We start from the raw sequence: 17,651 nt of genomic DNA, 5'->3' as shown, positions 1-17,651 counted from the left end.
GTTCTTTACCCTGAGAGTGGTGGGGGCATGGAATGCGCTGCCTATGGGAGTGGTAGAGTCAGAATCTTTGGTGACCTTTAAGCGGCAATTGGATAGGTACATGGATGGGTGCTTAAGCTAGGACAAATGTTCGGCACAACATCGTGGGCCGAAGGGCCTGTTCTGTGCTGTATTGTTCTATGTTCTATGTTCTAAACGACGTACACTTTTAACCCTCTAACCAGCCAAGAATTTCAATGAAAAAGAGTAATAGGGTGACCACATAAGTATGCGTTTCCGAATCATAATAGTTAATTAACAATATCTCAATATCATGAAATGTTGTAGATATCTGTGGAAAGTAATTGGTTTGAGGACAGTTAGCATCTTTAGATGAGATCTGGAATGGTGTTAGTTACAAACATATGAACATGCGAATTAAGCACAGAAGTAGGCTGCTCTTGAGCCTGTCCTGCCATTCAATAAATCATGGCTGATCAAATTATTCCATTACCAACTACATCTGATAACCTTTCACCCTTTCTTATCAAAAGTCTAGTTGAGAAGAAGGATCAAAGATTGTGGAGGTATTATCAATGCTTGATAATTGACATGCTATCACTTTTTATATCATTGCATAAAGTCAAGATTTAGTTTTAGTTTGTGCTTTTCTTTTAAACAAAGTGGGTGGAATGCTCTGGATGACAAAATTGAGAATTGGAATTACCAAACGGCTTCCATAGGCAAGGGGAAGTACAGGGTAAAAGTGAGGATTGCAGATGCTGGAGATCAGAGTCTAGATTAGAATGGTGCTGGGAAAGCACAGCAGGTCAGGCAGCATCCGAGGAGCAGGAAAATCAACATTTCGGGCCAAAGCCCTTCATCAGGAATCATGAAGAACAATCAAGCATGAGACCTGTCTCAGGGAAATATTTGGGCTATTAAAATGCTCCTACATGGGTGAGTTCAGATCAAATAAGGTGAAGGTGGGTACTGCCTGATAGCACAGATTTGGGAAATGAAATCCAAATCTTTGATTGTCTGAAGCTAGACAACTTTATTTTCTTGAAGAGATAGACGCAAATAATGAAGAATTGGCCTGTAAATCGAATCCCTATGAATTAATCCAAATCAAATCAAAAGAATTAATTAAAATTTCAAATTCAAGTCTGAAAGAAAACGTAATGCTGTCTTTCCTGGAATGGTGTCTAAATGCTAATCTGTCTTTAAAACCTGATCATCACATTCACTTAGTCAAGTCGTCAGAAAATACCATATTGACAGTAAAGTGCTTCAATTACTGACACTGAATGGCTGTGATACCATGAAAACTAATGGCTGCAGTCTAAAATAAGGCAGCTCAAGTTACAAGTGTAAAGCAATTTGAAATGACCAGAAAGAAGGCAAAGGCCTTTAGAAAAACAACACTGTTACTTAGGTATCGGGGTAATTTTAATCCAACACACTGAGCAGAAATGTAGATAGAGATTAAATTATCTGCACATATTGTGTCATTTATAAAAAAAGAGGCTGCAGCATTGAAGAGAGGTGCTAATGTCAACTGGGCTATTTTGTAGACTGCCATGAATGTCCATTTCAACCAATCTCAGGTGGATTAGACAGGGAAGCCTCCATTTAATTGAAACCGACAAAATTTTAACCCCTGTACTATAAGGGCAGGTCTGCTGTCAAATGATTGGAAGAAGTCAATGAACTTGCTAACAGTGGCTCAATATCATCTCCAATGACCAAGTTGGCCACACCTTGAAGGCAAAATACTGGCCTGTGGCAGGTGTGAGGGAACTATCAGTGACGGGACTATGGACATAATCTCAACCTTACTAATCTATCTGCAGCAAATGCCTCTGTCAAGGAAGGAACAATAGGAGTGACCATTGCACAGGCGTTATGGAAATGAACTTCCACCTTCACACTGAGGATAGTTTCCATCTCATTATTGGCATTACTACAGTGTCAAATGGACTGGATTCTGACCAGTTGTAACAATTCAAGACTAGGCATCCATGAGGCACCGTGGGCCATCAGCAGCAGCAGAACTCTATTCAACCTCAATCTGTAAACTCAGGCCCAGCATAGCCACTAAGCGAGGGGTTCAACCCTAGTTCAATGAAGAGCTTAGATGGCATCAGTCATATCTAAAAATGTAGTGTCAACCTGGTGAAACTTAGAACTGCTTGTATGCCAAACAATGCAAGTGCCATGTAATTGAGAAACTTCAGTGATCCCACAATCAATGGATCAGATCTAACTCTTTAGTCCTGCCACATCCAGATTTTACGATGAACAATAAAATAACTCACTGGAGGAGGAGAAGGCTGTACAAATATCCCCATCTTCAAAGCTGGAATGCTGAGGGATCCCAACATTCTGTGCAAAAGACAAAGCTGAAGCCTTCATAATCAACTTTAGCCAGAAGTGCAAAATGGTTGATTCAGTTCATCTTCATCCCCCAGCATCACAGATGCCAATCTTATGCCAATTTGATTCACTTCAGGTGATATCAAAATAATATTGCAGAAAGCACCGGATACTGCAAAGGGCATGGACCCTGACATTACTCCAGCAATAGTTTTATTTTCCTTATATTGATCCATGGGACATGGGTATCACGAGTTGGCCAGCATTTATTGCACTTGAGAAGGTGGTAGCAGGTTGCCTTCATGAACCACTGCAGTTCATGTTCTGTTGCTATTAGGGAGGGAATTCCAGGATTTTGACCCAGTGACACTGAAGGAACAGTGATATATTTTCAACTCAGGATGTTGAGTGGCTGGGAGGAGAACTTCCAAGTGGAGGTGTTCCACATATCTGCTACCATTGTCTTTCAAGGTGGTTGTGATCATGTATTTGGAAACTGCTATCTAAGGATCTTTGGTGAATTTCTGCAGTGCTGCTTGTAGATGGCACATATTGTTGTTACAGATATGGTGGGGTAAGTGATATTTGTGGACGTAATGCCAATGAATCCACTTGATTTTCTTTGGATGATATCAGACCTCTTGAGTGATATTGGCTAGTCCAATTCCATTTCTGGTCATTAGTAACTCCTAGGATGTTGATAATGGGGATTCAGTGACTGCCATTGAATGCCAAGTGGCAGTGCTAAGTTGTCTCTTATTGGAGATGGTTGTTGCGTGGTTTGTGTGTGGTGCCAATGTTACCAGACACTTTTCCACCAAAGTATGGATATTGTCCACGTTTTGCTGTATTTGGACATGGACTGCTTCTGTATCTGAGGAGTTGCCAATGGCGCTGACAATGTCCAGCTCCCAACAAGAGAATATCTAACCACCTCTCTTGGCATTCAAAGGCATTGCCATCGCTGAGGTTCTCCACAACTTTATTCTGGGAGTTGTCATTGATTATAATTTAAAATATTGAGACGGGCTGAAAAAAAAGGTCAGAAGCAGGAAATTCTGCAGCAAGACATTTTTCTCTTGACTGTCCACCATCCAGGGACAGGTGAAGAGCATGATAGATTATTTTCCACTCATCTGGAGGAATGGAGCTCCAACAACACTCAAAAGCTTAACATCATCCAAGATATAGGTGTTTGATTGGCACCTCATCTGACACCTTCAACATTCTCTATCATCACCACTGACACTTATGAAAAGAATGTGTGCTATCTACAAGATTCATTGCAAAAACTCACCAAGGCTGAACCTTCCAAACCCTTGACATCCATCGCCTAGAAGGATAAAGGTAGGAGATACATGGGAACACCTATATCCTTCAAAGTTCCCCTCTGTGTCACACACTCTACTGATTAGGAACTATATCACCATTTCCTCAGCATTGCTTGGAAAAACACATGCAACTCTCCCCCCAACAGAACTGTGAAGATACCTACATAACATAAATATCAGCAAGTCAAGAAGGCAGCACACCATCTCTTTCTCAAGGGTAGTTATGGGTGAGCAATAGATTCTGGCCCAGCCAGCAATGTCCACATCCTGTGAATAAATTGATGCACAGGGTCTGAATAGAATTTTAGTCATAGAGTCATACAGATGTACAGCATGGGAACAGACCCTTCGGTCCAACCCGACCCCAGGGAAAAGATTTTGTCTATTTACCCTATCCATGCCCCTCATAATTTTGTAAACCTCAATAAAGTCACTCCTCAGCCTCTGACACTCCAGGGAAAACAGCCCCAGCCTGTTCAGCCTCTCCCTGTACCTCAGATCCTCTAACCCTGGCAATATCCTTGTAAATGTTTTCTGAACCCTTTCAAGTTTCACAACATCTTTCTGATAGGAAGGAGACCAGAATTGCACGCAATATTCCAACAGTGGCCTAACCAATGTCCTGTACAGCCGCAACATGACCTCCCAACTCCTGTACTCGATACTCTGACCAATAAAGGAAAGCATACCACACGCCTTCTTCACTATCCTATCTACCTGCGATTCCATTTTCATGGAGCTATGAACCTGCACTCCAAGGTCTCTTTGTTCAGCAACAAATTTTGTGATTTCTTATAATCTTATCATGGGCTAGAAACATTGAGAAAAGGACAAAGCGGCAGATGAATAGTCAGTCAGGCTTCTGAGCAACTGTTTGGACTCAACATCCTGAAGAGAAAACTAAAATGAGAAATCTGGTTAATGCAATTTGTAGGTTGCCTCAGAAAGAAAGGTGATCTCAAATCAAGTAATTTAGTGAATGAAAAGAAAAGCTGGCTTCTTGCTTTCTCAGTGAGAATTGAGGTTGAGGGAAATTTACTTTTATTTCTTCTTTGCATGTAAAAGATACAATATCCAGTTCAGATCAGAGGTTTATCATATTAAATCACCACATGCATATGCTTTCATATAACTACACATTGGAGTTAAAGCTCTCCTCTCAATGAAAAGTATTTGCATTGCTGATGGGAGAAAGTGAACTGAAGATCATTTTTATTGCAGGCCAGATGTTTCTAGCCAAATTAAACAAATAATTGGAAGACTGATTGTCTTTTGGATTATTAAGGAACACACCAATGCAAAGGACCTGTCAAAAATAATCTAAAATTACCTGAGGCATGTAGAGCAGAGGTCTCCACCATGATGAGCTCTTTGTGGCTAGGTTAGGTATCAAGATATGTTGGTACTGACATCAAGGTAGATAGTAATTATGAGTAACATCTTTGTAAGCAGTCGCCTGAAAAAGAGCATTGACTTGCTTCTATTCCAGTTTGATGTGTACTGATATGGCTGATAAGTCCAATTTGTGAGGAACATGCTGCTTAGAATGTCTGCACCCTTCAATGCCTCAACTCTATTGTAAGACAAATCCTCACAACTGGTCATCGTCTTGTATGTGCTAGAAAGTAGATTTTCTGTCAGATCCTGTTTCCTTGTTGGAATTTACAAGATCTGCTTGGACCAGTGTGGTGGAGGTAAACCATTTAGTGGTTAAATGAGAAGAGGCTCTTACTTTCAATAAGATATAGTTTATTGCAGGATTGGAATTGCTTATAAGTTGGATTAATATGGTAGACATTGTTCCAGAGACTATGAGGAAGAGACAGATAGAAGACGGTTTACTTCTTTGACATTTTGGGGATGTTCTTCATCATAGTGTGGAGTTTGTACATAATCCCCGTGTCTGTGTGTGTTTCCCCCATGTGCTCTGGTTTCCTCTTGGCTATTCTAAATTGCCCATAGTGTCCAAGGATCTGTAGGTTAGGTGGGTTAGCCATCAGGAATGCAGGGTTACAGGGTTAGGATAGGGGTGTGGGATGCTCTTCAGAGGCTCAGTATGGACTTGATGGGCTGAATGGCTTGGTTCCACATAGGGATTCTATGTCTAGACACCTCATGATTTTCTCAAGTCTCTGATATAATACATTCAGGAACTTTGGGCATTTTCCTATTCTCCCAGATGTGGAAGACTTGTGGACCTGTTTGTTGAAGGCTGTTAACTTTAATTCCTTTACTGACATTAGGAGGTCTGATGTCTGTTTAAACTGGGAACTCCTGGCACCCTCCCCCACCACCGCCGGAATTGAAAAAAACTGCGCCCACACTTGCCCCCTCACCTCCATCCAAGGCCCCTAAAGGAGCCTTCCACACCCATGAAAGTTTCACCTGCACATCCACCAATGTCATTTATTGTATCTGTTGCTCCCGATGTGGTCTCCTCTACATTGGGGAGACTGGATGCCTCCTCGCAGAGCACTTTAGGGAACATTTCCACACCAATCAACCCCACCGCCCCATGGCCCAACTCCCCCTCCCACTCTGCTAAGGACATGCAGGCCCTGGGCCTCCTCCACCGCCACTCCCTCACCACCTGACGCCTGGAGGAAGAATGCCTCATCTTCCGACTCGGAATACTTCAACCCCAGGACATCAATGTGGACTTCACCAGTTTCCTCATTTCGCCTTCCCCGACCTCACCCCAGTTCCAACCTTCCAGCTCAGCACCATCCTCATGACCTGTCCTTTTCCAGCACCACTCTAATCTAGAACGTGAGGACTGCAGATGCTTGAGATCAGAGTCGAAAAGTGTCGTGCTGAGAAACCACAGCTGGTCAGGCAGCATCGGAGGAGTAGGAGGGTGAAAACCCTTCATCAGACTGAAAACGCCAATGCTCCTGCTCCTCAGATACTGTCTGACCGGCTGTGCTTTTCCAGCACCACAATTTTTGAGTCTGTTCAAACTGGATCTCCAAAGCAGGCAATACATTGTGAATCTTTGGATGTTAATTAGTCCTTCTCATTTGTGACTTTCCTGGAGCTAAATGTACTTCATTCTGTGTTGGCTTTTTTTTTGCTATTTTTCAATTTGCTGTTAAATCTGTACTGAAGTGCAGACTCTTTACTTCAATCTGTTAATTATGTTGGATACTTTCATTTGCTTTCAGTGATTGAATGGAAACAATCTGCAGGGTTATGAGGAAAAGGCAAGAAATTAGCATTATGTTAAAATGTACAAAAATCATGACAGACATGATGGGTTTCACCACAACAGTCCTGTGATTTTACAGGTAAAGCCATGGCTGGGTTTGCTGGTACCTGCAAGGTTTCTTTGCTATACGGCATTGATAATTCCATCATAGCCAGCATCAGGATAAAAGGAGTCCAGCATGGTGCACAGTTTGCGACTAAATGGATTCACACCAGAGTAAGTGAGGTGGTGGACAGGCCTGCAAAATGACAGGGAGAGTCACTATGTTTCAATCCTGCCTGTGGGAAGAATGATCCCCATTTAGTCAGCAGCAGAAATGGGGCAATGTGATGCATCCACAAACTGGCTAACTGGGTTTATTATTAAGCCAATTAAAAGCCATTATCAATGAGCCCACTGGGATTTAGTGGTGATTCTGGAATTCCCCAGAATGGACATAGATCTGTGCCAGGGACCAGTGACCTCCCAGATGGCCTGTCTAAAAAAGGAATTTAAAGATTGATCATGTGACCCATCATTGAGAAGGAAGCTAACTGCTGAGATAGGCCTGTATTCCCTATAATGATTTCTGTACATTTTAACTTAATGCTAAATTTCTTGCCTTTTCCTCATAGCATTGCATTTGATTCATTTTTGACTTACGGGCAATGCCATGACTGTGAATCCGAAACTGCTCACACTCACCTGCCTCCAGTGATCTCGGTTAAGGACTCTAGGTGGGTCTGCCTGTAATGTGGAGCAGCTAGCCCCTAGGGCAGGGTTTCTGCAGCACAGGGGATTTAACTCAGTTGGAGTCCGAAGCTGTCTACTGAAGTGCCTGATTGCATCTAAATAGGATTATGTGCTCCTTGGACAGGTGATGGGTTTCTCAAAGGCTTTCCTGCCAACAGTTGAACCCATGTCATGTATAATACGTCAGTCTTTTGTGTAAGTGACCTGCACTGCAGCCTTACCTTTCAAATGCAGAAATGAGATTGCAGGCCCATAATTATAGGAGCAACATGTAACGTATGCACAATTTGCTTTTTAAAAATCAAATATATATTGAGTGTGAACACCATGGCAATCATTTTTAATTCAGCTGATAAAAGCTCCATTCTGCATGAGGTGCCATTAACAAATTCTTTTTGTCATGATATTTAGTAGAACCTAGAAGGCAATGCAATAATATAGCAGCTTTTATAACCTCAGGACATTCTTGATATTAGCTGTGGAATAAATCTGTGTTTTTCTATGTTTATTCTCAGGTTGTGGGCATTACTGAAAATAATAGAATTGATTGCCCAACCCACCCTTTTCTGGATACAACTCAATACTGCACTGACCTGTCAGCCTAGATGATGTGCTCAAGCCTTTGCAATGGAACTTGAACCCACAATGTTCACAGAATATGGAAACAGGAGTCAGCCAGTGAGCCCTCTTACAGTCGGTTCCATTCCTGTGCTACCCCGCATTATTAGAAAGTCGCATAATGGCAGCACCATTTAAACCAATGGGGTCGGAATCATGTTATAACCAATAAAGGTAAGTAACATTTGCATTCTATAAGTAATGGTCTAAATTCTTCAATTGCGTTATGACTAATTCGCATGGAAGAAACATGCATTATCGCAGAACCGACTGCACCTGTATCACCATTGCATTAGTTCAATCTTTATCTATATTTTAAATTCATCGCTCTGCTCTGGCTCTATAACCTTTTGTATTCTTATCTAAGCCATTCTGACTTAAAGGTAAAAAGCTGCCACCAAGCAAAGATTGACGCTGATATTCAAAAATTACTATCAACACTACCATTTAATTTCTCTGTCCCAATTAATGTCAACTCCCTCAGATAGCTTGACCTACATTTCAGTGGCCTCTTCTTAATCCAACTTGTGTGACTGTTATTACTTAGCTGCTCCAGAACAACATCTACAAGGCTGACCTTTGACATAATAAGCATTCGGAAGATTACAAATGCAGACAGGAATAACAAAGCCAACAAGAATAAGCCTCTTCATTAAACTTAAAAATTCTGGGCCCCTGCTTTGTGACGTTTTGCAACTGAGAACCAGTCAAAAGTACTCAACAGATTAAGCATTGTTCTACAGTTACAATACTTAATGTGTTGAGTACTCTTGAGTGTTTTGATACTTTCTACTTAATGTAGAATATACCAAAGTCAGCTGACTCAGCTGTTCGACTTGATAGAATGCCAAGACCCAATTTCATTCGCTAACAAGATGATGAAGTGATAGAAGAATGAAAGCCTCATTTGTGACTCAGGGGTCACTCCCGGACATTTGGCTTCAGGCCATTGCTGTTTATCCTGTGCAGACATATGGCTGGAACACCTGCCAGGGTTGAGCATGTACAGTATACATTTGCCTCAACCCGTAATCTCAACCCTGTTTCTGACTATTTCAAGGTATGAACTCATTTTGAGAAATGAGCTGTCTCATTTGCAATGTAATGCACACCTCAAAAATCCATCAATGACAAAGCATTACATAGGGAGACCATAGCTCTTACAAGGTCTGGAAATGGGCAACTATTTCTTAATATTGATAATTATCAGTTTTTAAAGTTTCAGTAGTCAGATGCAGTAAGTCTGGAATTTCAGTACATTCGCAAAGTACCCAAACCCTTTCAAATTTTTATTTCACTTTGATATCACAAATGCTAAACCAAATATTTCAGTTATTATAAAAGTCAAATGCAAACTCAAATAACATCCATACAGGTGCATCTGGAATAGGGGCTGATGCTTTGTTAAGATCTAGCTGGAGAAGGTGGACGCACAGTGAGAAGCTCATTGGAGAGAATGCTTTGAAGAGCAGGGCACCATTTCATCACAGCAATGTTCAGGTAAATTCTTAAAAGGGACTGGAAGAAGGGCTCGATCATAGAAGGAGCGCAACCAGGTAGTGAAGTGGCAATTAGGAAGATAATGATAATACATCGGGAGTCTGCTATGTCAATTGTAGATGGGTCATGTTTGGGATCAGGACAGATGTCGAGGTAGTGAACAGTGGTTGTCAGTCACCCACAACATTAACATGGGCTCAAGTATTAGAATCCTTGCTGATTTTTCATTTTTTAAAAAATTTGTTTTGATTTGTGAGCTGGAAATTACTCGTCATATCAGAAAACAAAACAGCCAAACAAGATTTGTTTGTGAGGTCAGGAGCTTACTGTATGCTGAGTCTTTATTAAAAAGGTTGTAATATATATGGCTATTCAGGGCAGAGCATTGTATTCAAACAGATAGGAGATCTTGGCCATTAATGAGGTCATGACCTGGGAATGGTTTCTGGCAAGTCTGGTAGAGACCCTATTTTCATGCAGATTGTCATTGTTAAACAGTAATTGAGGCCTTGGAAAGAATTGAATAGTCTATCAGGATGAAAGCAAATTAAAGTTGTTTTTTGAACAATGTTTTCTGAGAGGTGATTCTGAGCTGCTGCTGAGATAGCATGATGATTCGAAAGCTCCCTGCTTTATCAGCTTCTGGAGGCCTGAATTGGATATATTGCTGCATTCACATGGGTGAACAGACAAGGTGGCCATGATGGACATTTCACAAAAGCAGCCAAGGGGCTCACAGCTACATATAGTCATAGAGTCATAGAGATGTACAGCATGAAAACAGACCCTTCGGTCCAACCCGTCCATGCTGACCAGATATCCCAACCCAATCTAGTCCCACTTGCTAGCGCCCGACCCATATCCCCATTTCCTATTCATATATCCATCCAAATGCCTCTTAAATGTTGCAATTGTACCAGCCTCCACCACATCCTCTGGCAGCTCATCCCATACATATACACTTGTGAAACAATACCGTTTTGTTATTTTCTTTTATTTATCTCTTAGTTGTGTTTTTTTGTTTGTCTGTCTGTCTTATGTGTGAATGGAGGCTGAAAACAAATGTTTCGGACAGACACTAATCACCTTACTGTGTTGTTAATTTTCTCTCTGCCAATACTATTGGTCTTTGATAAATATTCAAGTTTTTTGCTTGAGTAACAAGCTAATTATTCAAGGGGACATTAATGATTCACAAAGTCAGGGATTGGTTATTCCAAAGTCTGGTTAGGAATCATTGGAATAACTATTTGGGGATCTTCAGCATTTTAATTTTACTGCATTGTGAATGCAGATCTAAGAAGGCTGATTTGATTTGGTTGTCTATCACCCTGTTTTTAAGTAAGTGCAACATTTCTCTTCACAGAGGCAGTCTGCAGAGGGCTTGCTGGGCTGTAAGGACAGCTGGTGTTCTCAAATGCATTCAGAGCAAGTCAACATTGGTCTCTAATCTGACACCGTCTTGAAAATGTCAAGTCCCACACTTATGTCAGCATCTCTCTGATTTCATGTCTTTCCATATCTAAACCACCTGCAATCCCACAACATATCTCCACATCTCCAGCTGTGATCTCTTTCACATTCCTCATGTTAACTGTTCCACCAGTACTGATTGTGCCTGTGGTATCTCCACAGGACAGATGAAATGACATGCAGCACATGGAAAGTCATACTAACTGAAACTGGTTTATTCTGCTATATACATATATGCAGATGGCCACAAGAGGGTGATATTGCACACTTCTCCCCTTAAATTCACCGGCACCTCCACACACATCATTTACTGTATCCGCTGCACCCGATGTGGTCTTCTCTACATTGGGGAGACAGGCCGCCTACTTGCGGAACATTTCAGGGAACATCTCTGGGACACCTGCACCAACCAACCCAAACCGCCCCGTGGCAGATCACTTTAACTCCCCCTCCCACTCTGCCAATGACATGCAGGTCCTTGGCCGCCTCCATCGCCAGACCCTGGCCACATGATGCCTGGAGGAAGAGCGCCTCATCTTCCGCCTAGGAACCCTCCAACCACACAGGATGAATGTAGATTTCTCCAGCTTCCTCATTTCCCCTCCCCCCACCTTATCTCCATCCCAACCCTCGGATTCAGCACCGCCCTCTTGACCTGCAATCTTCTTCCTGACCTCTCCTCCCCCACCCCCTCTCCGGCCTATCACCCTCATCCTCACCTCGTTCCACCTGTCGTATTCCCAGTGCCCCTCCGCCAAATTCCCTCCCCCCTACCTTTTATCTCAGCCCACTTGGCCTCATTCCTGAAGAAGGGCTTATGCCCAAAACGTCGATTCTCCTGCTCCTCGGATGCTGCCTGGCCTGCTGTGTTTTTCCAGCACCACGTTTTTCAACTCATTAAAGGTTATAGTCACAACTTTCAAAGTTCCATATAAGGGGCATAAATTTCATGTTTCTCATTTATTTACAAAGCTAACTGAACCACTGGTGGCCTATTCCCAGAGAAATATCTTATTTCTTGACTCAAACCTTTAGAACCCAGGGAAGGACCCTGATGTCTCTTTGCTTCAGACTGAAGAGAAATGTTCTACAACAAAGACACACTCCTTCTGACACATCTGCCTGACACTGACCCAGATCTGAACTGGTTACAGGCAAACCTGTGCTAAGTAACAATTAGTAATCTGCTCATATCCCAATTATTCAATTCATCGACCCATTTGATTCTACCCAAATCCCATTTTTTTCACAAACTTCTGAAAGAAAGCTTTATCTTCATGTATAAACCTAATATTTCAACTACCAAGATGCTTAGAGTCATAGAGATGTCCAACTCGTCCATGCCAACCAGATATCCTAACCTAATCTAGTCCCATTTGCCAGCATTTGGCCCATATCCTTCCAAACCTTTCTTATTCAGATATTCATCCAGATATCTTTTAAGTGTTGTAGTTATACCAGTCTCCAACATTCCCTCTGCCAGATTGTTCCATACATGTACCACACTCTGCATTAAAACATTGCCCCTTAGATCCCTGTTAAATCTTTCCCCTCTCACCTTAAATCTATGCCCTTTAGTTAAGACTCCCCTACCCTGGGCAAAAGACCTTGGCTATTCACCCTCTTCATGCCCCTCAAGATTTTATAAAACTCCATAAGGTCACCCCTCAGTCTCCAAAGCTCCAGGGAAAACAGCCCAGCCAATTCAGCCTCTCCTTATCACTCAAATCCTCCAACCCCAGCAACATCCTTGTACATCTTTTCTGAATACTTTCAAGTTTGTTAACATCATAGCAGGGAGACCAGAATTGAATGAAGTAATCCAAAGTGGCCTAACCAGTGGCCTGTACAGTCACAACATGACCTCCCAACTCCTGTGCTCATTACAAGCATACCAAACGCCTTCCTCACCTTGTCCACCTGCGATGCCACTTTCAAGGAACCATGAACCTGCATCTCTAGGTCCCCCTGTTCGACAACTCTCCTCAGGGCCCAACCATTAACTGTGTTAAGTCCTACCCTGGTTTGCCTTACCAAAATGCAACACCTCATATTTATCTAAATTAAACTCCATCTGCCACTTCTCAGTTCATTGACCAATCTGATCAAGATCTCATTGTATTCTTAGATAACCTTCTTCATAGTCCATTATATCACCCTTTTTTTGTCATCCACAAACCTACTAACTATACTTCAAAATCATTGATATAAATTACGAACATCAGCGGACCTGGAACTGATCCTTGTGGCACACCACTGCTCACAGGCATCCAGTCCAAATAACAACCCTCTATCACCACCCTACATCTTCTGCCATGAAGGCAATTTTGTATCCAATTGTATCTCTTCCTGCATCCAATGTGATCTAATCTTACTCATCAGTCTACCATGCAGCATCTTGTGGAAGGCCTCAATTAATTTAATCAATAAGTTATTCATCATTTGTAAAACTTTTTAAACCTAACTTTTCAGATTTTTTAAAACATTGAGAAGTGGATTAGATGACACCAACTTCTCCCATATCATCTAAACAAAACCTGAAGAATGTGTGTGTAGATCAAATAAAATGAGAATTGAACACCATTTAATGTTTACTCTTTTCTGCACCAAGTAATTATATATCAACTAACTTCATTTACTACCTGGATTGTAACTTGAATGAATTTAATTTAGTCATTATTAATCTGAAATTAGCTGGTTTTAAGAAATAAACTTGACTTGATTTTCAACTCCTTAACTGGTAAAACCTTCATCTTTTTATAAAGATTACTTACAGTGTGGAAACAGGCCCTTCAGCCCAAACCAACTCTCCAAAGACCCATTCCCTTACATTTATCCCTTCATCAAACACTACGGGCAATTTAGCACGGCCAATTCACCTAACCTGCACATCTTTGGACTGTGGGAGGAAACTGGAGCACCCGGAGGAAACCCACGCAGACACGGGGAGAACGTGCAAACTCCAGACAGACAGTTGCCTGAGGCAGGAATTGAACCCAAGTCTCTGGCACTGTGAGGCAGCAGTGCTAACCACTGTGCCACCTGTGTATCTTCTGCTTATTCCATTTTAACTTAGAATAACTTTTGTTTATGTGATGTTTTGCCACCTTATTGATTTCAGTGTATTCGAGTTATGCACCACATTTAACGGTGATATTGAAATGAAAAGTAGGGAGTGAAGTCACCATAGTCTTAACAGACCATTAGGCTGCTTTTCCATCACCCAAAAAATGATTGCTAGTGGTTTCACTTGAAGGTCACTACACTCCAGGCAAGGGGAGTATTTGAGAAGGAGAGTCTTCTGCGGTAACCTTAGCTGGAACAGTAATTAAACCCACCCTGTTGATATCACTCTGCATTCCAAATCAATAATCCAGTTAAGTGAGATAACCAACTCCATTAAATGCCTGAAAAAACACAAACTGAATTTGTACTGTCTGAAATGCTAGTCATGGATCTCGATGTCTGTTAGATACTTTAAGTAAGTAGGACTAAGATATATTTGATTCCCCGATGCAAAAGGCTTAAGCACTCCTCAGTAGTGTTGTCAATACATTTGGAATTTGAATCTGCAATAGATGGTTCGGGAGAATGCATGCAAGAATATGCTTAGCTTTAGATTTGTTCGATATTGCTTCATGCTTGTTGGAATGGTTTTTTCATTTATTCTCATCAAAGAAAGATATTAGAACAACTTCTAAGGCACATAAAGGATAAAATTTTAAATTTGTTGATGTGTTCTGTGTCTACACTTTCAAAATGGAGACTTGATCCTTGCAAGTATGCAAACATACTAAGAAATAATTCTCATGCAGTGTTAGTTCTGGTTTGACTTCAATACTGTGACCAATAAGCTATAAATAATTAAGCACTTGAAGTTATCATATGGATAAGAGAGACAATTGGGATGCATTATCATTTCATTTCACAAGCAGAACTCCTGATTTAACAGTGTTACCATGATACATCCTTTCTGGCCATGTGTCAATGACACATCGTTTAAAACTGAAATATAGTTAGATTTAGGTGTACATGTCCCTCACTACTAAAACTGATGATGTTATACCAACATGGAACTCAGATACGGTGAAACATTGTCCTTTCAATTTTTAAAAATAATATTACTTTAAATTTTGATCATACGATGAAATTATTGTATTAAATAATTACAGATGACATTTATTAAGCCAGCATGGCTTAATGTTATATGAGAGTGAGCAACAGTAACGGCCAATTACTCCATGCTGTCTGTCTTGAAGCTGCCCTTTGTACTTTAGAACTCTGTAAAGAGAATTGTGATTCAAGTCAGACAGTTGTGGGGCAGAGTGCAAAAAGTTCTCTTCTGGCATGACTGAGAAAATAAAATCTTTTACTATAGCAATGAAATGTTCTCACATTTTCAGCTACACATGAATGCTTTCTCTCAGATTACCTATGAGCTATCTGATGGTCAGATGGCATTAAATATCAGTCAGTCAAACTCCGAAGAACAAAACAGATATCCAGTGAATTATAAAACAGCTTACAAGGCCCTACTTTCATTCTGCTCTGTTCATATTTAGGTGTCACTATGGCCTGAATGATATCACTCTCACGGCTGAGGTAACATTTTGTGGTTCAAGTCTCACAAAAGTTTGTCTTGATCAAGGATTGGAAATTACATTCCTTTCAGGAAAAGTTCTCACCCAAACAGGTCAGCAAGAAATCAAGCAGATCAACATTGAAATATGAAATTTGTACATATAAGATAATCAGAGGATTAGGTAGGTTGGACAGTGAGAGCCTTTTTACTCAGATGGTGATGGCTAGCACGCGAGGACATAGCTTTAAATTGAGGGGTGATAGATATAGGACAGATGTCAGAGGTAGTATCTTTACTTAGAGAGTAGTAGAGGTGTGGAATGCACTGTGTGCAACAGTAGTAGACTCACCAACTTTAAGGACATTTAAATGATCATTGGATAGGCATATGGATGAGAATGGATTAGTGTAGGTTAGATAGGCTTCAGATTGGTTTCACAGGTTGCACAACATTAAGGGCCAAAAGGCCTGTACTGCGCTGTAATGTTCTTTGTTCTTTGTTCTATGTTGTCAGCAAGCCAAGTCACATAATGTGACTTGATACTGACAGTTCCTCACATCACAGTCAAAGTGAATGATGAGCACTTTACTAAACTAGACCTCAATGCAGGCTACTATCAATTCGAGCTTGCAGAAGAATGAAAGGACAATAATCTCCCCAGTATTTGGCAAATGTGAGGAAAAGTGGGAGACTGATTAGCTGAATCTACAGGTAGTGACTGGAAGAGTTTGACTCATTGCTGCCACATTATGTATGTCTGTTTTAAAAGTGAATGGCCAGGATGGCTTATAAATACCATATACCTGACTGCAATAGGAGATTCTGTTTGTATCAACAAGGTAAGTCTTGAACTGGCTTTAATAAAGCATCTGGTTCATTATTACCTTCCAATAGTTAATAAGAGTGAAATCTCTATTTATTTGGAATCCAAACATCCAGACTTCCTCTTTTGAATCTCAGATGCTGATTGCATGAGAATTCTGGATATTTGGGATCTGGGCACTTTACTGTATCTGGTATCCTCCACTCACATCAGACTTTCTCAATATAAGATGCTCAATTTCGAGTTGACTCAGCAGCTAGGTACTTCAGCACATGGTTCAGTCTGCAGTTCAGGGAGGTGAAGTCATATTAAATACTAGTGATAATATTCTCACTTACACTTGCACTGAAATTGGACTTGAGACACACCTATGTGCATACTGACAATATATTAGGGAATGTAACTGTTGCAAAGGGCAGCTCTATTCCTGATGAAGGGCTTTTGCCCGAAATGTCGATTTTCCTGCTCCTCAGATGCTGCCTGAACCTCTGTGCTTTTCCAGCACCACTCTAATCTAGAATCTGGTTTCCAACATCTGCAGTTCTTTTTTTTAGGAGAAAGTGAGGTCTGCAGATGCTGGAGATCAGAGCTGGAAATGTGTTGCTGGAAAAGCGCAGCAGGTCAGGCAGCATCGAGGGAACAGGAGAATCGACGTTTCAGGCATAAGCCCTTCTTCAGGAATGAGGAAAGTTTGTCCAGCAGGCAAAGATAAAAGGTAGGGAGGAGGGACTTGGGGGAGGGGCGTCGGAAATGTGATAGGTGGAAAGAGGTCAAGGTGAGGGTGATAGGTCAGACGGGGGTGGGGGCGGAGAGGTCGGGAAGAAGATTGCAGGTTAGGAAGGCGGTGCTGAATTCGATGGATTTGACTGAGACAAGGTGGGGGGAGGGGAAATGAGGAAACTGGTGAAACCCGAGTTCATCCCTTGTGGTTGGAGAGTTCCTAGCCGGAAGATGAGGCGTTCCTCCTCCAACCGTCGTTTTGTTGTGGACTGACGATGGAGGAGTCCAAAGACCTGCATATCCTCA

This window comes from Chiloscyllium plagiosum, chromosome 3, assembly GCF_004010195.1.
Source record: "Chiloscyllium plagiosum isolate BGI_BamShark_2017 chromosome 3, ASM401019v2, whole genome shotgun sequence".
NCBI lineage: Eukaryota > Metazoa > Chordata > Chondrichthyes > Orectolobiformes > Hemiscylliidae > Chiloscyllium > Chiloscyllium plagiosum.
Note: the sequence above shows the minus strand (reverse complement) of the source record.